The sequence below is a fragment of the Hordeum vulgare genome, chromosome 6H (assembly GCF_904849725.1).
Source record: "Hordeum vulgare subsp. vulgare chromosome 6H, MorexV3_pseudomolecules_assembly, whole genome shotgun sequence".
Classification (NCBI taxonomy): Eukaryota; Viridiplantae; Streptophyta; class Magnoliopsida; order Poales; family Poaceae; genus Hordeum; species Hordeum vulgare.
This window is the reverse complement of record NC_058523.1, coordinates 44102617-44125951: the sequence shown is the minus strand read 5'-3', so window position 1 is coordinate 44125951 and position 23335 is coordinate 44102617.

Below are 23335 nucleotides of genomic sequence, written 5' to 3'. Positions count from 1 at the left end.
CACACGCAGAACACTCGGGTTAAGCTTGACGAGCCTAGCATGTGCAGACATGGCCTCGGAACACATGAGACCGAAAGGTCGAGCATGAATCGTATAGTTGATATGATTAGCATAGAGATGCTTAACACTGAAACTATTCTGGACTCACGTGATGATCGGACTTGAGATAGTGGATTTTTATCATGTACCACTCAAATGACTAGAGAGATGTACTTTTTGAGTGGGAGTTCTTAAGTAATATGATTAATTGAACTAATTGTCATGAACATAGTCTAATGGTCTTTGCGAATTACGATGTAGCTTGCGCTATAGCTCTACTGTTTTTATTTGTTCCTAGAGAAAATTTAGTTGAAAGTTGATAGTAGCAAACTTTGCAGAGGATTGTCCTCGTTGCTGCACAGAAGGCTTATCTCCTTAATGCACCACTCGGTGTGCTGCACCTCGAGCGTCGTATGTGGATGCTGTGAACATTAGACATACACGTTTCTGATGACAACACGATAGTTCAGTGCAAAATACTTAATGGCTTAGAAGCAAGGCGCCGAAGATGTTTTGAAACGACACGGAACATAAGTGATGTTCTAAAGAGATGAAATTGTGATTTCATGCTTGTGCCCTTGTTAAGAGGTACGAGACCCCCGACAAGATTCTTTGTCCACAAAGTAAAGGAGAAAAGCTCAATCGTTGAGCGTGTGCTCAGATTGTATGAGTACGACAATCGCTTGAATCAAGTGGGAGTTAATCTTCCAGATGAGATAGTGATGGTTCTCCAAAGTCACTGCCACCAAGCTGTGAGAGCTTCGTGATGAACTATAACATATCAAGGATAGATACAATGATCCTTGAGTGATTCGCGATGTTTGATACTGTGAAAGTAGAAATCAAGAAGGAGCATCAATACTTGATGGTTAGTAAAACCACTAAGTTTCAAGGAAAGGCAAGGGCTAGAAGGGATACTTCGTGAAACGGCAAAACAGTTGCTGCACTAATGAAGAGACGCAAGATTAAACCCAAACCCGAGACTAAGTGCTTCTGTAATGAGGGGAATAGTCACTGAGGCGGAGCAACTCTAGATACTTGGTAGATAAGAAGGCTGACAAAAGTCGAAAGAAGTATATTTGATATACATGATGTTGATATGTACTTTGCTAGTACTCCTAGTAGCATGAGGGTATTGGATACCGGTTCGGTTGCTAAGTGATTAGTAACACGAAATGATAGCTACGGCATAAACGGAGACTAGCTAAAGGCGAGGTAACGATATGTGTTGGAAGTGTTTCCAAGATTGATATGATCAAAACGTCGCACGCTCCCTCTACCATCGGGATTGGTGTTAAACCGAAATAATTGTTATTTGGTGCTTGCGTTAAGCATGAACATGATTGGATCGTGTTTTCTGCAATGCGATTATTCATTTAAAGAGAATAATGGTTACTCTATTTGCTTGAATAAATCACCTTCAATGGTTTATTGAATCTCGATCGTAGTGTTACACATGTTCATGATATTGGTGCCAAAAGATACGAGGTAATGATGATAGTACCACTTACTTGTGGCACTGCTGTTCGGGAACGTCGCATGGGAAACAAAAATTTTCCTACGCGCACGAAGACCTATCATGGTGATGTCCATCTACGAGAGGGGATTTCCGATCTACATACCCTTGTAGATCGCACAGCAGAAGCGTTAAGAAATGCGGTTGATGTAGTGGAACGTCCTCACGTCCCTCGATCCGCCCTCCGAACCGTCCCACGAACCGTCCCGCGATCCGTCCCACGATCCGCTCCGATCTAGTGCCGAACGGACGGTACCTCCGCGTTCAGCACACGTACAGCTCGACGATGATCTCGGCCTTCTTGATCCAGCAAGAGATATGGAGAGGTAGATGAGTTCTTCGGCAGCGTGACGGCGCTCCGGAGGTTGGTGGTGATCTAATCTCAGCAGGGCTCCGCCCGAGCTCCGCAGAAACGCGATCTAGAGGTAAAACCGTGGAGGTATGTGGTCGGGCTGCCGTGGCAAAAGTTGTCTCAAATCAGCCCTAATTGCTCCATATATATAGGAGGAGGGGAGGGGAGGCTTGCCTTGAGGCTCAAGGAGCCCCAAGGGCTGCGCCACCAAGGGAGGAGGAGTCCTCCTCCAATCCTAGTCCAACTAGGATTGGAAGGTGGAGTCCTTCTCTCTTTTCCCACCTTTCCTTTTTTTTCTTTATCTTATTTTGGTTTTTCTTTCTCTTGCGCAAGACAGCCTTGGGCTGACCCCACCTACTTAGTGCGCCACCCCCAAGGTCCTTGGGCCCTCCCGGGTGGGTGGTCCCCCCTCCCGGTGAAGATCCGGAACCCATTCGTCATTCCCGTTACATTACCGGTAATGCCCGAAAACCTTCCGGTAACCAAATGAAGTCATCCTATATATCAATCTTCGTTTCCGGACCATTCGGAAACCCTCGTGACGTCCGTGATCTCATCCGGGACTCCGAACAATATTCGGTAACAAACCATATAACTCAAATACGCACAAAACAACGTCGAACCTTAAGTGTGCAGACCCTGCGGGTTCGAGAACTATGTAGACATGACTCGAGTGACTCCTTGGTCAATATCCAATAGCGGGACCTAGATGCCCATATTGGATCCTACATATTCTACGAAGATCTTATCGTTTGAACCTCAGTGCCAGGGATTCATATAATCTAGTATGTCATTCCCTTTGTCCTTCGGTATGTTACTTGCCCGAGATTCGATCGTCAGTATCCGCATACCTATTTCAATCTCGTGAATGGCAAGTCTCTTTACTCGTTCCGTAATACAAGATCCCGCAACTTACACTAAGTTGCATTGCTTGCAAGGCTTGTGTGTGATGTTGTATTACCGAGTGGGCCCCGAGATACCTCTCCGTCATAAGGAGTGACAAATCCCAGTCTTGATCCATACTAACTCAACGAACACCTTCGGATATACCTGTAGAGCATCTTTATAGTCACCCAGTCACGTTGAGACGTTTGATACACACAAAGCATTCCTCCGGTGTCAGTGAGTTATATGATCTCATGGTCATAGGAACAAATACTTGACACGTAGAAAATAGTAGCAACAAAATGACACGATCAACATGCTACATCTATTAGTTTGGGTCTAGTCCATCACATGATTCTCCTAATGATGTGATCCCGTTATCAAGTAACAAAACTTGCCTATTGCCAAGAAACCTTGACCATCTTTGATCAACCAGCTAGTCAACTAGAGGCTTACTAGGGACAGTGTTTTGTCTATGTGTCCACACAAGTATTGTGTTTCCAATCAATACAATTATAGCATGGTTAATAAATGATTATCATGAACAAAGAAATATAATAATAACTAATTATTATTGCCTCTAGGGCATATTTCCAACAGTCTCCCACTTGCACTAGAGTCAATAATCTAGTTCACATCACCACGTGATTTCAACGAATCCAACACCCATATAGTTCTGGGGTCTGATCACGTCTTGCTCGTGAGAGAGGTTTTAGTCAAAGGTTCTGAAACATTCAGATCCGTGCGTTCTTTACAATTATTTATGTCATCTTATAGAGGCTGCTACTACGTGCTATTCGGAAATGCTCTAAATATCTACTCTACTATACGAATCCGTTTCACTACTCATAGTTATTCGGATTAGTATCAAAGCTTGCATCGACGTAACCCTTTACGACGAACTCTTTAACCACCTCCATAATCGAGAAAAATTCCTTAGTCTATTTAGTTACTAAGGATAACTTTGACCGCCGATCAGTGATTCAATCCTGGATCACACTGTGTACCTCTTAACAGACTTGCTGCAAGGCACACATCAGGTGCGGTACTCAGCATGGCATAGTTTAGAGTCTACGGCTAAGGCGTAGAAGTCGACCTTCGTCTATTCTCTTTATTCTGCCGTGGTCGGGTTTTGAGTCTTACTCAAATTCACACCTTACAACACAGTCAAGAACTCCTTCTTTGCTGATCTATTTCGAATTCCTTCAAAAACTTGTCAAGGCATGCATCTTGTTTAAACTTCTATTAAGCGTTTTGATCTATCTCCATAGATCTTGATGCTCAACGTTCAAGTAGCCCAATCCAGGTATTCCTTTGAAAAACTCCTTTCAAACAACCTTTTATGCTTCACAGAAATTCTACATTACTTCTGATCCACAATATGTCAACCATATATACTTATCAGAAATTCTATAGTGCTCCCACTCACTTCTTTGGAAATACAAGTTTCTCATAAAGCTTGTACAAACCCAAAATCTTTGATCATCTCATCAAAGCGTATATTCCAACTCCGAGATGCTTGCACCAGTCCATTGAAGGATCACTGGAGCTTGCATACTTGCTAGTATCTTTAGGATCGACAAAACCTTCTGGTTGTATCACATACAATGTTTCCTCAAGGAAACCGCCGAGGAAACAATGTTTTGACATCCTATGTGCAATATTTCAAAAAATAATGCAACAACTACTAACATAATTCTAACAGACTTTTAGCATCGCTACGAGTGAGAAAGTGTCACCATAGTCAACTGTTTGATCATGTCGGAAACATCTTTGCGACAAGTCGAGCTTTTCTTAATAGTGACTTATCACCATCGTCGTCTGTCTTCCTTTTAAAGATCCATCTTTACTCAATAGTCCTACGACCATCAAGTAGTTCTTCCAAAGTCTACACTTTGTTTTCATACATGGATCCTCTCTCGGATTTCATGGCTTCCAGCCATTTGTCGGAATCCGGGCCCACCATTGCTTTCTCCATAACTCGTAGGTTCACTGTTGCTCAACAGCATGACCTCCAAGACAGGTTACCGTACCACTCTGCAGTAGTACGCGACCTTGTCAACCTACGAGGCTTGTAGTAACTTGATCCGATGCTCGATGATCACCATCATCAGCTGTCACTTCAATTGGTGTAGGCGCCACAGGAACAACTTCCTGTGCCCTGCTACACACTAGTCGAAGTGATGGGTCAATAACCTCATCAAGTTCTATCACCCTCCAACTCAATTCTTTCGAGAGAAACCTTTCGTCGAGAAAGGATCCGTTTCTAGAAACAAACACTTTTCTTTCGAATGTGAGATAGGAGATGTACCCAACTGTTTTGGATATCCTATGAAGATGCATTTATCCGCTTTAGGTTCGAGCTTATCAGACTGAAACTTTTTCACATAAGTGTCGAAGCCCCAAACTTTCAAGAAACGACAGTTTAGATTTCTCTAAACCTCAGTCTATACTGTGTCATCTCAACGGAAATATGCGGTGCCCTATTTAAAGTGAATGCGGTTGTCTCTAATGCATAACCCATAAACGATAGTGGTAATTTGATAAGAGACATCATAGCATGGACCATACCAAATAGTGTGTGGCTATGACGTTCAAACACATCATCACACTATGATGTTCCAGGTGGCATGAATCGCGAAACAATTTCCACATTGTCTTAACTGCGTACCAAAACTCGTAACTCAGATATTCATTTCTATGATCATATCGTAGACAGTTTATCCTCTTTATACGACGAACTTCACTCCGAAACAGAATTGAACTTTTCAATATTTCAGACTTGTGATTCATTAAGTAAATACTCTTGTATCTGCTCAAATCTTCATTGAAGTAAGAACATAATGATATCCACTGCGTCCTCAGCACCCATTGGACTGCATACATCAAAATGTATCACTTCCAACAAGTTACTATCTTGTTTCATCTCAATGAAAACAAGGCCTTGCTCATGTGGTACGATTTGCATGTCACTAGTGATTCAAAATCAGGTGAGTATAAAGATCCATCATCATGGAGCCTCTTCATGCAATTTATACCAACATGACTCAAGCGGCTGTGCCACAAGTAAGTGGTACTATCGTCATTACCTCGTATCTTTTGGCACCAATATCATGAACAAGTCTAACACTACGATCGAGATTTAATAAACCATTGAAGGTGATTATTCAAGCAAATAGATTAACCATTATTCTTTTAAATGAATAATCGTATTGCAATATACACGATCCAATCATGTTCATGCTTAACGCAAGGACCAAATAATTATTATTTAGGTTTAACACCAATCCCGATGGTAGAGGGAGCGTGCGACATTTGATCATATCAACCTTGGAAACACTTCCAACACGTATCGTCACCTCGCCTTTAGCTAGTCTCCGTTTATGCCGTAGCTTTCATTTCGTGTCACTAATCACTTAGCAACCGAACCAGTATCCAATACCCTCGTGCTACTAGGAGTACTAGTAAAGTACACATCAACATCATGTATATCAAATATACTTCTTTCGACTTTTGCCAGCCTTCTAATCTACCAAGTATCTACAGTTGCTCCACCTCAGTGACCGTTCCCCTCATAACAGAAGCACTTAGTCCTGGGCTTGGGTTTAATATGGGGTCTCTTCATTAGTGCATCAACTGCTTTGCCGTTTCACGAAGTATCCCTTCTAGCCCTTGCCTTTGTCGAAACTTAGTGGTTTTACTAACCATCAACTATTGATGCTCCTTATTGATTTCTACTTTCGGAGTGTCAAACATCGCGAATCGCTCAAGGATCATTATATCTATCCTTGATATGTTATAGTTCATCACGAAGCTCTCACAGCTTGGTGGCAGTGACTTTGGAGAACCATCACTATCTCATCTGGAAGATTAACTCCCACTTGATTCAAGCTATTGTCGTACTCAGACAATTTGAGCACACGCTCAACGATTGAGCTTTTCTCCTTTACTTTGTGGACAAAGAATCTTGTCAGAGGTCTCGTACCTCTTAACAAGGGCACAAGCATGAAATCACAATTTCATCTCTTTAGAACATCACTTATGTTCCGTGATGTTTCAAAACGTCTTCGGCGCCTTGCTTCTAAGCCATTAAGTATTTTGCACTGAACTATCGTGTAGTCATCAGAAACGTGTATGTCGGATGTTCACAGCATCCATAGACGGAGCTCGAGGTGTAGCACACCGAGTGGTGCATTAAGGACATAAGCCTTCTGCGCAGCAATGAGGACAATCCTCTGCAAACTTTGCTACTATCAACTTTCAACTAAATTTTCTCTAGGAACATATAAAAAATAGTAGAGCTATAGCGCAAGCTACATCGTAATTCGCAAAGACCATTAGACTATGTTCATGACAATTAGTTCAATTAATCATATTACTTAAGAACTCCCACTCAAAAAGTACATCTCTCTAGTCATTTGAGTGGTACATGATCTAAATCCACTATCTCAAGTCCGATCATCACGTGAGTCGAGAATAGTTTCAGTGGTAAGCATCTCTATGCTAATCATATCAACTATACGATTCATGCTCGACCTTTTGGTCTCATGTGTTCCGAGGCCATGTCTACACATGCTAGGCTCGTCAAGCTTAACCCGAGTGTTCCTCGTGTGCAACTGTTTTGCACCCGTTGTATGTGAACGTTGAGTCTATCACACCCGATCATCACGTGGTGTCTCGAAACGAAGAACTGTCGCAATGGTGCACGGTCGGGGAGAACACAATTTCGTCTTGAAATTTTAGTGAGAGATCACCTCATAATGCTACCGTTGTTCTAAGCAAGATAAGGTGCATAAAGGATTAACATCACAAGCAATTCATAAGTGACATGATATGGCCATCATCATGTGCTTCTTGATCTCCATCACCAAAGCACCGACACGATCTTCTTGTCACCAGCGTCACACCATGATCTCCATCAACGTGTCGCCATCGGGGTTGTCGTGCTACTCATGCTATTACTACTAAAGCTACGTCCTAGCAATATAGTAAACGCATCTGAAAGCACAAATGTTAGTTTATAGACAACCCTATGGCTCCTGCCGGTTGTCGTACCATCGACGTGCAAGTCGATATTAACTATTACAACATGATCATCTCATACATCCAATATATCACATCACATCGTTGGCCATATCACATCACAAGCATACCCTGCAAAAACAAGTTAGACGTCCTCTAATTGTTGTTGCATGTTTTACGTGGTGACCATGGGTATCTAGTAGGATCATATCCTACTTACGCAAACACCACAATGGAGATGTATGAATTGCTATTTAACGTCATCCAAGGACCTCCTCGGTCAAATCTGATTCAACTAAAGTTGGAGAAACTGACACTCGCCGGTCATCTTTGAGCAACGGAGTTACTCGTAGCGATGAAACCAGTCTCTCGTAAGCGTACGAGTAATGTCGGTCCGAGCCGCTTCGATCCAACAATACCGCGGAATCAAGAAAAGACTAAGGAGGGAAGAAAAATGCACATCACCGCCCACAAAAACATTTGTGTTCTACTCGAGCAGACATCTACGCATGAACCTAGCTCATGATGCCACTGTTGGGGAACGTCGCATGGGAAACAAAAAATTTCCTACGCGCACGAAGACATATCATGGTGATGTCCATCTACGAGAGGGGATTTCCGATCTACGTACCCTTGTAGATCGCACAGCAGAAGCGTTAAGAAACGCGGTTGATGTAGTGGAACGTCCTCACGTCCCTCGATCCGCCCCGCGAACCATCCCACAAACCGTCCCGCGATCCGTCCCACGATTCGCTCCAATCTAGTGCCGAACGGACGGCACCTCCGCGTTCAGCACACGTACAGCTCGACGATGATCTTGGCCTTCTTGATCCAGCAAGAGAGATGAATAGGTAGATGAGTTCTCCGGCAGCATGACGGCGCATCGGAGGTTGGTGGTGATCTAATCTCAGCAGGGCTCCGCCCGAGCTCCGCAGAAACGCGATCTAGAGGTAAAACCGTGGAGGTATGTGGTCGGGCTGCCATGGGAAAAGTTGCCTCAAATCAGCCCTAATTGCTCCATATATATAGGAGGAGGGGAGGGGAGGCTTGCCTTGAGGCTCAAGGATCCCCAAGGGCTGCGACACCAAGGGAGGAGGAGTCCTCCTCCAATCCTAGTCCAACTAGGATTGGAAGGTGGAGTCCTTCTCTCTTTTCCCACCTTTCCTTTTTTTTTTCTTTCTCTTCTTTTGGTTTTTCTTACTCTTGCGCAAGACAGCCTTGGGCTGACCCCACCTACTTGGTGCGCCACGCACAAGGTCCTTGGGTCCTCCCGGGTGGGTGGTCCCCCCTCCTGGTCAAGATCCGGAACCCATTCGTCATTCCCGGTACATTACCGGTAATGCCCGAAAACCTTCCGGTAACCAAATGAAGTCATCCTATATATCAATCTTTGTTTCAGGACCATTCCGGAAACCCTCGTGACGTCCGTGATCTCATCCGGGACTCCGAATAATATTCGGTAACCAACCATATAACTCAAATATGCACAAAACAACGTCGAACCTTAAGTGTGCAGACCCTGGGGGTTCGAGAACTATGTAGACATGACCCGAGGGACTCCTTGGTCAATATCCAATAGCGGGACCTGGATGCCCATATTGGATCCTACATATTCTACGAAGATCTTATCGTACGAACCTCAGTGACAGGGATTCATATAATCTCGTATGTCATTCCCTTTGTCCTTCGGTATGTTACTTGCCCGAGATTCGATCGTCAGTATCCGCATACCTATTTCAATCTCGTTTACCGGCAAGTCTCTTTAGTCATTCTGTAATACAAGATCCCGCAACTTACACTATGTTTCATTGCTTGCAAGGCTTGTGTGTGATGTTGTATTACCGAGTGGGCCCCGAGATACCTCTCCGTCATATGGAGTGACAAATCCCAGTCTTGATCCATACTAACTCAACGAACACCTTCGTATATACCTGTAGAGAATATTTATAGTCACACAGTCACGTTGGGATGTTTGATACACATAAAGCATTCCTCCGGTGTCAGTGAGTTATATGATCTCATGGTCATAGGAACAAATACTTGACACGCAGAAAACAGTAGCAACAAAATGACACGATCAACATGCTACATCTATTAGTTTGGGTCTAGTCCATCACATGATTCTCCTAATGATGTGATCCCGTTATCAAGTAACAACACTTGCCTATGGCCAGGAAACCTTGACCATCTTTGATCAACGAGCTAGTCAACTAGAGGCTTACTAGGGACAATGTTTTGTCTATGTATCCACACAAGTATTGTGTTTCCAATCAATACAATTATAGCATGGATAATAAACGATTATCATGAACAAAGAAATATAATAATAACTAATTATTATTGCCTCTAGGGCATATTTCCAACAACTGCCGCTTGAGTCATGTTGGTATAAATTGCATGAAGAGGCTCCATACTGATGGATCTTTATACTCACTTGATTTTGAATCACTAGTGACATGCAAATCATACCACATGAGCAAGGCCTTGTTTTCATTGAGATGAAACAAGATAGTAACTTATTGGAAGTGATACATTTTGATGTATGCAGTCCAATGGGTGCTGAGGCACGCAGTGGATATCATTATGTTCTTACTTCAATGACGATTTGAGTAGATACTAGAGTATTTACTTAATGAATCACAAGTCTGAAATATTGAAAAGTTCAATTCTGTTTTGGAGTGAAGTTCGTCGTAACAAGAGGATAAACTGTCTACGATATGATCATAGAAATGAATATTTGAGTTACGAGTATTGGTATGCAGTTAAGACAATGTGGAAATTGTTTCGCACTTCATGCCACCTGGAACATCATAGTGTGATGATGTGTCTGAACATCATAGCCACACACTATTTGGTATGGTGCATGCTATGATGTCTCTTATCGAATTACCACTATCGTTTATGGGTTATGCATTAGAGACAACCGCATTCACTTTAAATAGGGCACCGCGTATTTCGGTTGAGATGACACAGTATAGACTGTGGTTTAGAGAAATCTAAACTGTCGTTTCTTGAAAGTTTGGGGCTTCGACACTTATGTGAAAAAGTTTCAGTCGATAAGCTCGAACCCAAAGCGGATAAATGCATCTTCATAGGATATCCAAAACAGTTGGGTACATCTCCTATCTAAGATCCGAAAGCAAAGTGTTTGTTTCTAGAAATGGATCCTTTCTCGAGGAAAGGTTTCTCTCGAAAGAATTGAGTGGGAGGGTGGTAGAACTTGATCAGGTTATTGAACCATCACTTCGACCATTGTGTAGCAGGGCGCAGGAAGTTGTTCCTGTGGCGCCTACACCAATTGAAGTGAAAGCTGATGATGGTGATCATCGAGCATCGGATCAAGTTACTACAAGCCTCGTAGGTTGACAAGGTCGCGTACTACTGCAGAGTGGTACGGTAACCCTGTCTTGGAGGTCATGTCGTTGAGCAACAGTGAACCTACGAGTTATGGAGAAAGCAATGGTGGGCCCGGATTCCGACAAATGGCTTGAGGCCATGAAATCCGAGAGAGGATCCATATATAAAACAAAGTGTAGACTTTGGAGGAACTACTTGATGGTAGTAAGACTATTGAGTAAAGATGGATCTTTAAAAGGAAGATAGACGACGATGGTGATAAGTCACTATTAAGAAAAGCTCGACTTGTCGCAAAGATGTTTCCGACAAGATCAAACAGTTGACTATGATGAGACTTTCTCACTCGTAGCGATGCTAAAAGTCTGTTAGAATTATGTTAGTAGTTGTTGCATTATTTATGAAATATTGCACATAGGATGTCAAAACATTGTTTCCTCGACGGTTTCCTTGAGCAAACATTGTATGTGATACAACCAGGAGGTTTTGTCGATCCTAAAGATACTAGCAAGTATGCAAGCTCCAGCGATCCTTCATTGGACTGGTGCGAGCATCTCGGAGTTGGAATATACACTTTGATGAGATGATCAAAGATTTTGGGTTTGTACAAGGTTTATGAGAAACTTGTATTTCCAAAGAAGTGAGTGGGAGCACTATAGAATTTCTGATAAGTATATGTGGTTGACATATTGTGGATCAGAAGTAATGTAGAATTTCTGTAAAGCATACAAGGTTGTTTGAAAGGAGTTTTCAAAGGAATACCTGGATTGCGCTACTTGAACGTTGAGCATCAAAGATCTATGGAGATAGATTAAAAGCGCTTAATGGAAGTTTCAACAAGATGCATGCCTTGACAAGTTTTTGAAAGAGTTCAAAATAGATCAGCAAAGAAGGAGTTCTTGGTTGCGTTGTAAGGTGTGAATTTGAGTAAGACTCAAAAACCCGACCTCGGGAGAATAAAGAGAATAGACGAAGGTCGTCTTCTATGCCTTAGCCGTAGACTCTAAAGTATGCCATGCTGAGTACCGCACCTGATGTGTGCCTTGCAGCAAGTCAGTTAAGAGGTACACAGAGTGATCCAGGATTGAATCACTGATCAGTGGTCAAAGTTATCCTTAGTAACTAAATAGACTAAGGAATTTTTCTAGATTATGGAGGTGGTTAAAGAGTTCGTCGTAAAGGGTTATGTTGATGCAAGCTTTGACACTAATCCGAATAACTATGAGTAGTGAAACGGATTCTTATAGTAGAGTAGATATTTGGAGCATTTCCGAATAGCACGTAGTAGCAACATCTATAAGATGACATAAAGATTTGCAAAGAACGCACGGATCTGAAAGTTTCAGAACCGTTGACTAAAACCTCTCTCACGAGCAAGACGTGATCAGACCCCAGGACTATATGGGTGTTGGATTCGTTGAAATCACATGGTGATGTGAACTAGATTATTGACTCTAGTGCAAGTGGGAGACTATTGGAAATATGCCCTAGAGGCAATAATAATTAGTTATTATTATATTTCTTTGTTCATGATAATCGTTTATTATCCATGCTATAATTGTATTGATTGGAAACACAATACTTGTGTGGATACATAGACAAAACACTGTCCCTAGTAAGCCTCTAGTTGACTAGCTCGTTGATCAAAGATGGTCAAGGTTTCCTGACCATAGGCAAGTGTTGTCACTTGATAACGGGATCACATCATTAGGAGAATCATGTGATGGACTAGACCCAAACTAATAGACGTAGCATGTTGATCGTGTCATTTTGTTGCTACTGTTTTCTGCATGTCAAGTATTTGTTCCTATGACCATGAGATCATATAACTCACTGACACCGGAGGAATGCTTTGTGTGTATCAAACGTCGCAACGTAACTGGGTGACTATAAAGATGCTCTACAAGTATCTCCGAAGGTGTTCGTTGAGTTAGTATGGATTGAGACTGGTATTTGTCACTCCGTGTGAGGGAGAGGTATCTCGGGTCCCACTCGGTAATACAACATCACACACAAGCCTTGCAAGCAATGTGACTTAGTGTAAGTTGCGGGATCTTGTATTATGGAACGAGTAAATAGACTTGCCAGTAAACGAGATTGAAATAGGTATGCGGATACTGACGATCGAATCTCGGGCAAGTAACATACCGAAGGACAAAGGGAATGACATACGGGATTATATGAATCCTTGACACTAAGGTTCAACCGATAAGATCTTCGGAGAAATGTAGGATCCAATATGGCATCCAGGTCCCGCTATTGGATATTGACCGAGGAGTCACTCGGGTCATGTCTACATAGTTCTCGAACCCATAGGGTCTGCACACTTAAGGTTTAACGTTGTTTTATGCATATTTGAGTTATATGGTTGGTTACCGAATGTTGTTCGGAGTCCCGGATGAGATCACGGACGTCACGAGGGTTTCTGGAATGGTCCAGAAACGATGATTGATATATAGGATGACCTCATTTGATTACCGGAAGGTTTTTGGAGTTACCGGAAATGTACAGGGAATGACGAATCGGTTCCGGGTGTTCACTGGGGGGGGGGGGGCAACCCACCCCGGGAAAGCCCATAGGCCTTGGGGGTGGTGCAACAGCCCTTAGTGGGCTGGTGCGACAGCCCAAGAAGGCCCTATGCGCCATAGGAAGAAAATCATAGAGAAAAAGAAAAAAAAAGGAGGTGGGAAAAAGGGGAAGGACTCCTCCTTCCAAACCTAGTTGGATCCGGTTTGGAAGGGGAGGACTCCCCCCTTGGCTCGGCCGACCCCGTTGGGGCTCCTTGAGCCCCAAGGCAAGGCCCCCCCTCTCCCACCTATATATACGGAGGTTTTAGGGCTGATTTGAGATAACTTTTGCCACGGCAGCCCGACCACATACCTCCACGGTTTTACCTCTAGATCGCGGTTGTGCGGAGCTCGGGCGGAGCCCTGCCGAGATCAGATCACCACCAACCTCCGGAGCGCCGTCACGCTGCCGGAGAACTCATCTACCTCTCCGTCTCTCTTGTTGGATCGAGAAGGCCGAGATCATCGTCGAGCTGTACGTCTGCTGAACGCGGAGGTGCCGTCCGTTCGGCACTAGATCGTGGGACGGATCGCGGGACGGTTCGCGGGGCGGATTGAGGGACGTGAGGACGTTCCACTACATCAACCGCGTTCACTAACGCTTCTGCTGTGTGATCTACAAGGGTACGTAGATTGGAAATCCCCCCTCGTAGATAGACATCACCATGATAGGTCTTCGTGCGCGTAGGAAATTTTTTGTTTCCCATGCGACGTTCCCCAACAACTTCTCGAATGTATCTATAATTTTTGATGGTTTCATGCTATTATCTTGTCAAACTTTGGATGTTTTGCATGCCTTTTATATATTTTTTGGGACTAATTTATTGACTTAGTGCCAAGTGCCATTTCCTGTTTTTTCCATGTTTTTGACCCCTTTCAGAGGAGATTTTGAAACGGAGTCCAAACGGAAGAAAATCCCCGAAAAGATATTTTTCATAATGGAAGAAGATCGGGAAGCTTGGGAGCCAAGGCAGGGGAGCCTCAGGGGCCCCACAAGCCCCCACCCCGCGGCCAGGGGGTAGGCCGCGGCCCACAGGCTTGTGGGCCCCCTGGGCGCCCTCTGCCCTAGGGGTTGTGCCTATATACTCCCTAAAAATCCCAAAAAAAATCAGGAGATCATCGAAATCACTTTTCCGCCGCCGCAAGCTCCTGTCTCCGCAAGATCCCATCTGGGGCACGTTCTGGTGCCCTATCGGAGGGGGAATTCGGACACGGAGGGCTTCTTCATCAACACCATGACCTCTCCGATGATGCGTGAGTAGTTCACCATAGACCTACGGGTCCATAGTTAGTATCTAGATGGCTTCTGCTCTCTCTTGGATCTTCAATACAAAGTTCTCCATGATATTCATGGAGATCTATCCGATGTAATCTTATTTTGTGGTGTGTTTGTCGAGATCTGATGAATTGTGCATTTATGATCAGATTATCTATGAATCTTATTTGAGTTTCTTCTGATCTCTCTTATGCATGATTTCATATCCTTGTAATTCTCTTCGAGTTGTGGGTTTTGTCTGGCCAACTAGATCTATGATTCTTGCAATGGGAGAAGTGCTTGGTTTTGGGTTCATACCGTGCGGTGACCTCACCCAGTGACAGAAGGGGTAGCGAGGCAAGCATCGTGTTGTTGCCATCAAGGGTAAAAAGATGGGATTTTCATCATTGGTTTGAGATTATCCCTCTATATCATGTCAGCTTGCTTAAGGCGTTACTCTGTTCGTCATGAACTCAATACAGTAGATGCATGCTGGATAGCGGACGATGTGTGGAGTAATAGTAGTAGATGCATAAAGTATCGGTCTACTTGTCTCGAACGTGATGCCTATATGTATGATCATTGTCTTAGATATCGTTATGACTTTGCGCGGTTCTATCAATTGCTCGACAGTAATTTGTTTACCCACCGTGATATTTGCTATTTTGAGAGAAGCCTCTAGTCAACACTATGGCCCCCCGGGTCTACTCCACACGATATTTTCAGCCTTACACTTTTTACTTCATTGCACTTTCCGCCTTCAGATCTCACTTTGCAAACAATCTTGAAGGGATTGACAACCCCTTTGAAGCGTTGGGTGCAACCTCGTTTGTGTTTGCGCAGGTACTCTGGACTTGACGAGACCCTCATTCTGGATCGATACCTTGGTTCTCAAACTGAGGGAAATACTTACTGCTCCTGTCCTGCATCACCCTTTAATCTTCAAGGGAAAAACCAACACAAACAAGAGAAGTAGCAAGAAGAATTCCCTGCGTTGCTTGGGAAGGACTTTTGTTGCCATAGCATCATGCAAGTTCTTTTCCCTAAGCACGTATGACTACATACGGAATACATGCCTACATTACATTGACGAACTGGAACTAGTTACTTATCTCTCCATGTTATAACTGTTGCATGATGAATAGCGTCCGGCATAATCATCCATCACCGATCCAATGCCTACGAGTCTTTTCCTACTGGTCCTTGCTACGTTACTTTGCCGCTACTGCTGTCACTGGTGCTACTGTTACTCAGTTGCTACTGCTGTTACTTTGCCGCTACTGCTGTTACTTTGCTGCTACTGGTTACTGTTGCTACTGCTGCTATCATACTACCTTGCTACTGATACTTTGCTGCAGATACTAAATCTTTCAGGTGTGGTTGAATTGACAACTCAACTTCTAATACTTGAGAATATTCTTTGGCTTCCCCTTGAGTCGAATCAATAAATTTGGGTTGAATACTCTACCCTCGAAATTTTTTGCGATCCCCTATACTTGTGGGTTATCACGTGCCTGAGCACTCATTGGACTACACACATCAAAAATGTATTACTTCCAACAAGTTACTTTCTTGTTCCATGTGGTATGATTTGCATGTCTCAAGTGATTCATAAATCAAGTAAGTCCAAATGATCCATCTGCATGGAGTTTCTTCATGTGTTTGTACAAACAGGTATGGTTTGCATGTCTCAAATGTTTCAAAAATGAGTGAGTATCAAGATCCATCAGCATGAAGCTTCTTCGTGCTTTTTACACCAACATGATTCAAGCAATAGTGCCACAAGTAAGTGGTACTATCATTATTACTTTGTATCTTTTGACACCAATATAATTAACATGTGTAACACTACGATCGAGATTCAATAAACCATTGAGGGTAATTATTGAAGAAAATAGAATAACTATTATTCTTTTTAAATGAATAATCGTATTCCAATAAACACGATCCAATCATGTTCATGATCGACGCAAACACCAAATAACAATTATTTAGGTTTAGCACCGATCCCAATGGCATACGGAGCGTGCGATGTTTGATCACATCAACCTTGGAAACACTTACAATACGTATCGTCACCTCGCATTTAGCTAGTCTCTGTTTAATCCGTAGCTTTTATTTCGAGTTATTATTCACTTAGCAATCGAACCGGTATCTAATACCCTCGTGCTACTAGGAGTACTAGTAAAGTACACATCAATATCATGTATATCAAATATACTTTTGTTGACTTCACCAGCCTTCTCATCTACCAAGTATCTAGGGTAGCTCCACCTCAGTGACCGTTCCCCTCATAACAGAAGCACTTAGTCTCGGGTTTGGGTTCAATCTTGGGTTTCTTCAGTAGAGCAGCAACTGGTTTGTCGTTTCATGAAGTGTCCCTTCTAGCCCTTGACCTTCTTGAAACAAGTGGTTTTACTAACCGTCAACTATTGATGCTCCTTCTTGATTTCTACTCTCGCAGTGCCAAACATTGCGAATCGCTCAAGGATCATCATATCTATCCTTGATATGTTTATAGTTAATCATGAAGCTCTAGCAGCTTGGTGGCAGTGACTTTGGAGAACCATCACTGTCTCATTTGGAAGATTAACTCCCACCTGATTCAAGCGATTGTTGCACTCAGACAATTTGAGCACGCGCTCAATGATTGAGCTTTTATCCTTTACTTTGTAGACAAAGAATCTTGTAGGAGGTCTCTTACCTCTCAATAAGGGCACGAGAATGAAATCTCAACTTCTTCTCTTAGAACATCTCTTATGTTCCGCGATGTTTCAAAACGTCTTCGGCGCCTTGCTTCTAAGCCATTAAGTATTACACACTGAACTATCACGTAGTCATCAAAAACGTGTATGTCAGATGTTCTCAACATCCACAGACGACGCTCGAGGTGCAGCACACCGAGTGGTGCATTAAGGACATAAGCCTTCTACGCAGCAATGAGGACAATCCTTAGTTTTACGGACTCAGTCCACAAAGTCGCTACTATCATCTTTCAACAAAATTTTCTCTAGGAACATATAAAAAATTAGAGCTATAGCGCAAGCTACATCATAATTCGCAAAGATCTTTTGACTATATTCATGATAATTAGTTCAATTAATCATATTACTTAAGAACTCCCACTCAAAAAGTACATCTCTCTAGTCATTTGAGTGGTACATGATCCAAATTCACTAAGTCAAGTCCGATCATCACGTGAGTTGAGAATAGTTTCAGTGGTAAGTCTCCCTATGCTAATCATATCAATTATACAATTCATGCTCGACCTTTCGGTCTCATGTGTTCTTAGGCCATGTCTGCACATGCTAGGCTCGTCAATTTTAACCTGAGTGTTCCGCGTGTGCAACTGTTTTGCACCTGTTGTATTTGAACATTGAGTCTATACACCCGATCATCACGTGGTGTCTCAAAACGACTTAGTGTCGCAACTGTGCACAGTCGGAGAGAACACAATTTCATCTTGAAATTTTAGTGAGAGATCGCCTTATAATGCTACCGTCGTTCTAAGCAAAATAAGGTGCATAAAAGGATTAACATCACATGCAATTCATAAGTGACTTGATATGGCCATTATCTTGTGCTTCTTGATCTCCATCACTCAAGCACCGCATGATCTTCTTGTCACCGGCGCCACACTATGATCTCCATCATCATGATCTCCATCAACGTGTCGCCATCGAGGTTGTCGTGCTATCTATGCTAGTACTACTAAAGCTACGACCTAGCAATATAGTAAACGCATCTGCAAACACAAACGTTAGTTTAAAGACAACCCTTTGGCTCCTGGCGGTTGCCGTAGCATCGACGTGCAATTCGATATTAACTATTACAACATGATCATCTCATACATCCAATATATCACATCACGTCATTGGCCATATCATATCACAAGCATTCCCTGCAAAAACAAGTTAGACGTCCTCTAATTTGTTGTTGCATGTTTTACGTGGCTTCTATGGGTATCTAGTATGATCGCATCTTACTTACGCAAATTGCTAATTAACCTCTCCAAGGACGACCTCGGTCAAAACCAATTCAACTAAAGTTGAAGAAACCGACACCCACCAGTCATCTTTATCCAACGAGGTTGCATGTCAATCGATGAAACCAGTCTTTCGTAAGCCTACGAATAATGTCGGTTAATGTCGGTCCGGGCTGCTTCCATCCAACAATACTGCTGAATCGAAAAAATACTAAGGAGGGCAGCAAATCGAACTTCACCGTCCACCAAACCCTTTGTGTTCTACTCGAGATAACATCTACGCATGAACCTAGCTCATAATGCCACTGTTGGGGAATGTTGCATGGGAAACAACAAATTTCCTACGCACACGAAGACCTATCATGGTGATGTCCATCTAGGAGAGGAGATTTGGATCTACGTACCCTTATAGATCGCACATCAGGAAGCGTTAAGAAACGCAGTTGGTGTAGTGGAACGTCTTCACGTCCATCGAACCGCCCCACAAACCGTCCCACGATCCGTTCCGATCTAGTGTCGAACGGACGGCACATCCGCATTAGACACTGCTACTTCTCAAACAACAGCGCCAGAAATTGACACGTTGACAAAGACTTGCTTGCGTTGTTTTTTCCCTTGAAGAGGAAAGGGTGATACAGCACAGGAGAAGTAAGTATTTCCCTCAGTTTGAGAACCAAGGTATCAATCCAGTAGGAGAATCTCGTCAATCCAGAGTACCCGTGCAAACACAAACGAGCGTGCACCCATCGCTTTAAAGGGGTTGTCCATACCTTCAAGATTGTTTGCAAAGTGAGATCTGAAGGCGGAAAGTGCAACGAAGTAAAAGAGTGTAAGGCTGAAAATATGGTGTGGAGTAGACCCGGGGGCCATAGTGTTCACTAGAGGCTTCTCTCAAAATAGCAAATATCACGGTGGGTGAACAAATTACTGTCGAGCAATTGATAGAACCGCGCAAAGTCATGACGATATCTAAGGCAATGATCATACATATAGGCATCACGTCCGAGACAAGTAGACCGATACTTTCTACATCTACTACTATTACTCCACACATCGACCGCTATCCAGCATGCATCTAGTGTATTGAGTTCATGACGAACAGAGTAACGCCTTAAGCAAGATGACATGATGTAAAGGGATAAACTCAAACCAATGATGAAAACCCCATTTTTTTACCCTTGATGGCAACAACATGATGCGTGCCTCGCTACCCCTTCTGTCACTAGGTGAGGTCACCGCACGGTATGAACCCAAAACCAAGCACTTCTCACATTGCAAGAATCATAGATCTAGTTGGCCAAACAAAACCCACAACTCGAAGAGAATTACAAGGATATGAAATCATGCATAAGAGAGATCAGAAGAAACTCAAATAAGATTCATAGACAATCTGATCATAAATCCACAATTCATCGGATCTCGACAAACACACCGCAAAAGAACATTATATCGGATAGATCTCCATGAAGACCATGGAGAACTTTGTATTGAAGATCGAAGAGAGAGAAGAAGCCATCTAGCTACTAGCTATGGACCCGTAGGTCTATGGTGAACTACTCACGCATCATCAGAGAGGTCATGGTGTTGATGAAGAAGCCCTCCGTATCTGAATCCCCCTCCGGGAGGGCACTAGAACGTGCCCTAGATGGGATCTTGCGCAGACAGAAGCTTGCGGCGGCGGAAAAGTACTTTCGATGATCTCCTGATTTTTTCTGGGATTTTAGGGAATATATAGGCGCAAAACCTAGGGCAGAGGAGGCTCATGGAGCCCACAAGCCAGGGAGGCGTGGGCCCCCCTGGCCGCGCCATGAGGGCTTGTGGGGTTCCTGGTGGCCCCCTGCCCTGATTCTCCGGTTTCCTGATCTTTTTCTGTTTCGGAAAAAATATTTTTGGTAGTTTCATTCCATTTGGACTCCTCTGAAAGGGGTCAAAAACATGGAAAAAACAGGAACTGGCACTTGGCACTGAGTTAATAAGTTAGTCCCAAAAAATATATAAAATGCATACAAAACTTCCAAAGTTTGACAAGATAATACCATGAAACCATCCAAAATTATAGATACGTTGGAGACGTATCAGACACGTGCAGCTCGATGACGATCTCGGCCTTCTTGATCCAGCAAGCAAGACGGAGAAGTAGATGAGTTCTCCGGCAGCGTGATGGTGCTCGGGTGGTGGCGATGATCTACTCCTGCAGGGCTCCGCCCGCGCTCCGTAGAAATACAATCTAGAGGCAGAACTATGTGGTCTAGGGTTGACTTGCCCGTGGCAAAAATTGTCGCAAATCAGCCCTAAATCACCACTATATATAGGAGGGAGGGGGAGGTGGCTTGCCTTGAGGGCCAAGCCCTCAAGGGTGCGCCGGCCAGGAGGAGAGGACTCCAATTACGATTGGAAAGTGGACTCCTTCTCTTCCTTCCCACCTCCCCTTTTTTTTCTCTTTGGTTTTTCTTTTCTTGGCGCCAGGGCCTTCTTGGGCTGTCCAACCAGCCCACTAAGGGCTGGTGCGCCACCCTAAAGCCATTCGGCTTTGTCCGGGTGGGTTGCCCCCTCCCGGTGAACTTCCGGAACCCATTCGTCACTCTCGGTACAATGCTGGTAATGCCCGAAAACTCTCCGGTAATCAAATGAAACCATCCTATATATCAATCTTCGTTTCCGGACCATTCCGGAAATGCTCATGACATATGTGATCTCATCCCGGACTCCGAACAACATTCGGTAACCACACATATAACTCAACTATACTAAAACATCATCGAACCTAAAGTGTGCAGACCCTGCGGGTTCGAGAACTGTGTAGACATGCCCCGAGGCGCTCCTCGGTTAATATCCAATAGCGGGACCTGGATGCCCATATTGGATCCTACATGTTCTCCGGAGATCTTATTGGTTGAACGTCAGTGCCAAGGATTCATATAATCCCGTATGTCATTCCCTTTGTCCTTCGGTATGTTATTTGCCCAAGATTCGATCATCGGTATCCGCATACCTACTTCAATCTCGCTACCGGCAAGTCTCTTTACTCGTTCCGTAATACAAGATCCCGTGACTTACACTTAGTCACATTGCTTGCAAGGCTTGTGTGTGATGTTGTATTAGCGAGTGGGCCCCGAGATACCTCTCCGTCACACGGAGTGACAAATCCCAGTCTTGATCCACACTAACTCAACGGACACCTTCGGAGATACCTGTAGAGCACCTCTATAGTCACCCAGTTACGTTGCGACGTTTGATGCACACAAGGTATTCCTCCGGTGACAGTGAGTTATATGATCTCATGGTCATAGGAACAAATACTTGTCACACAAAAAACAATACCAATAAAACGACATGATCAATATGCTACGTTCATAGTTTGGGTCTTGTCCATCACATGATTCTCCTAATGATGTGATCCCGTTATCAAGTGACAACACTTGTCTATGGTTAGGAAACCTTGACCATGTTTGATCAACGAGCTAGTCAACTAGAGGCTTACTAGGGACAGTGTTTTGTCCATGTATCCACACATGTATTTGAGTTTCCAATCAATACAATTATAACATGGATAATAAACGATTATCACGAACAAAGAAATATAATAATAACTAATTTATTATTGCCTCTTGGGCATATTTCCAATATATTACATACTTACTTCATATTATATTGTCTTTCACTATGGTCTATCGTTAAACAACCCATCAATTACATGATGACAAGGAAGGGAAGCAACATGACACACGCTCAGTGGCTACGGAGGCTTCAACCATATGTTACAGACTGGGATACTGATACGTCTCCAACGTATCTATAAATTTTGATGGTTCCATGCTATTATCTTGTCAACTTTGGATGTTTTATATGCATGAATATGCTATTTTATATCTTTTTTGGGACTAACCTATTAACTCAGTGCCATGTTTTTTCCATGTTTTTGGCCCATATTCAGACGGAGTCCAAATGGAATGAAACTTTACGATGATTTTTTTTGGACCAAAAGAGACCCCCGAAGCTTTGGGAGAAGGCGAGATGGGCCACAAGGGAGTCACAAGCCCTCACGCCGCCACCACCCCCCGGTGCTGGCGAGCAGGCTTTTGACCTCCTCGTAGGCCCAAATGACGCAATTCCACCGCTATAAATTCCTATAAATTTAGAAACCCCCAAAAAAACCTAGATTGGGAGTTCCGCCACCGTAAGCCTCTGTAGCCACCAAAAACCAATCTGGAGCCCGTTCTGGCACCCTGCCGGAGGGGGAATCCATCTCCGGTGGCCATCTTCATCATCTCGGCGATCTCCATGACGAGGAGGGAGTAGTTCTCCCTCAGGGTTGAGGGTATGTACTAGTAGCTATGTGTTTGATCTCTCTCTCTCGTGT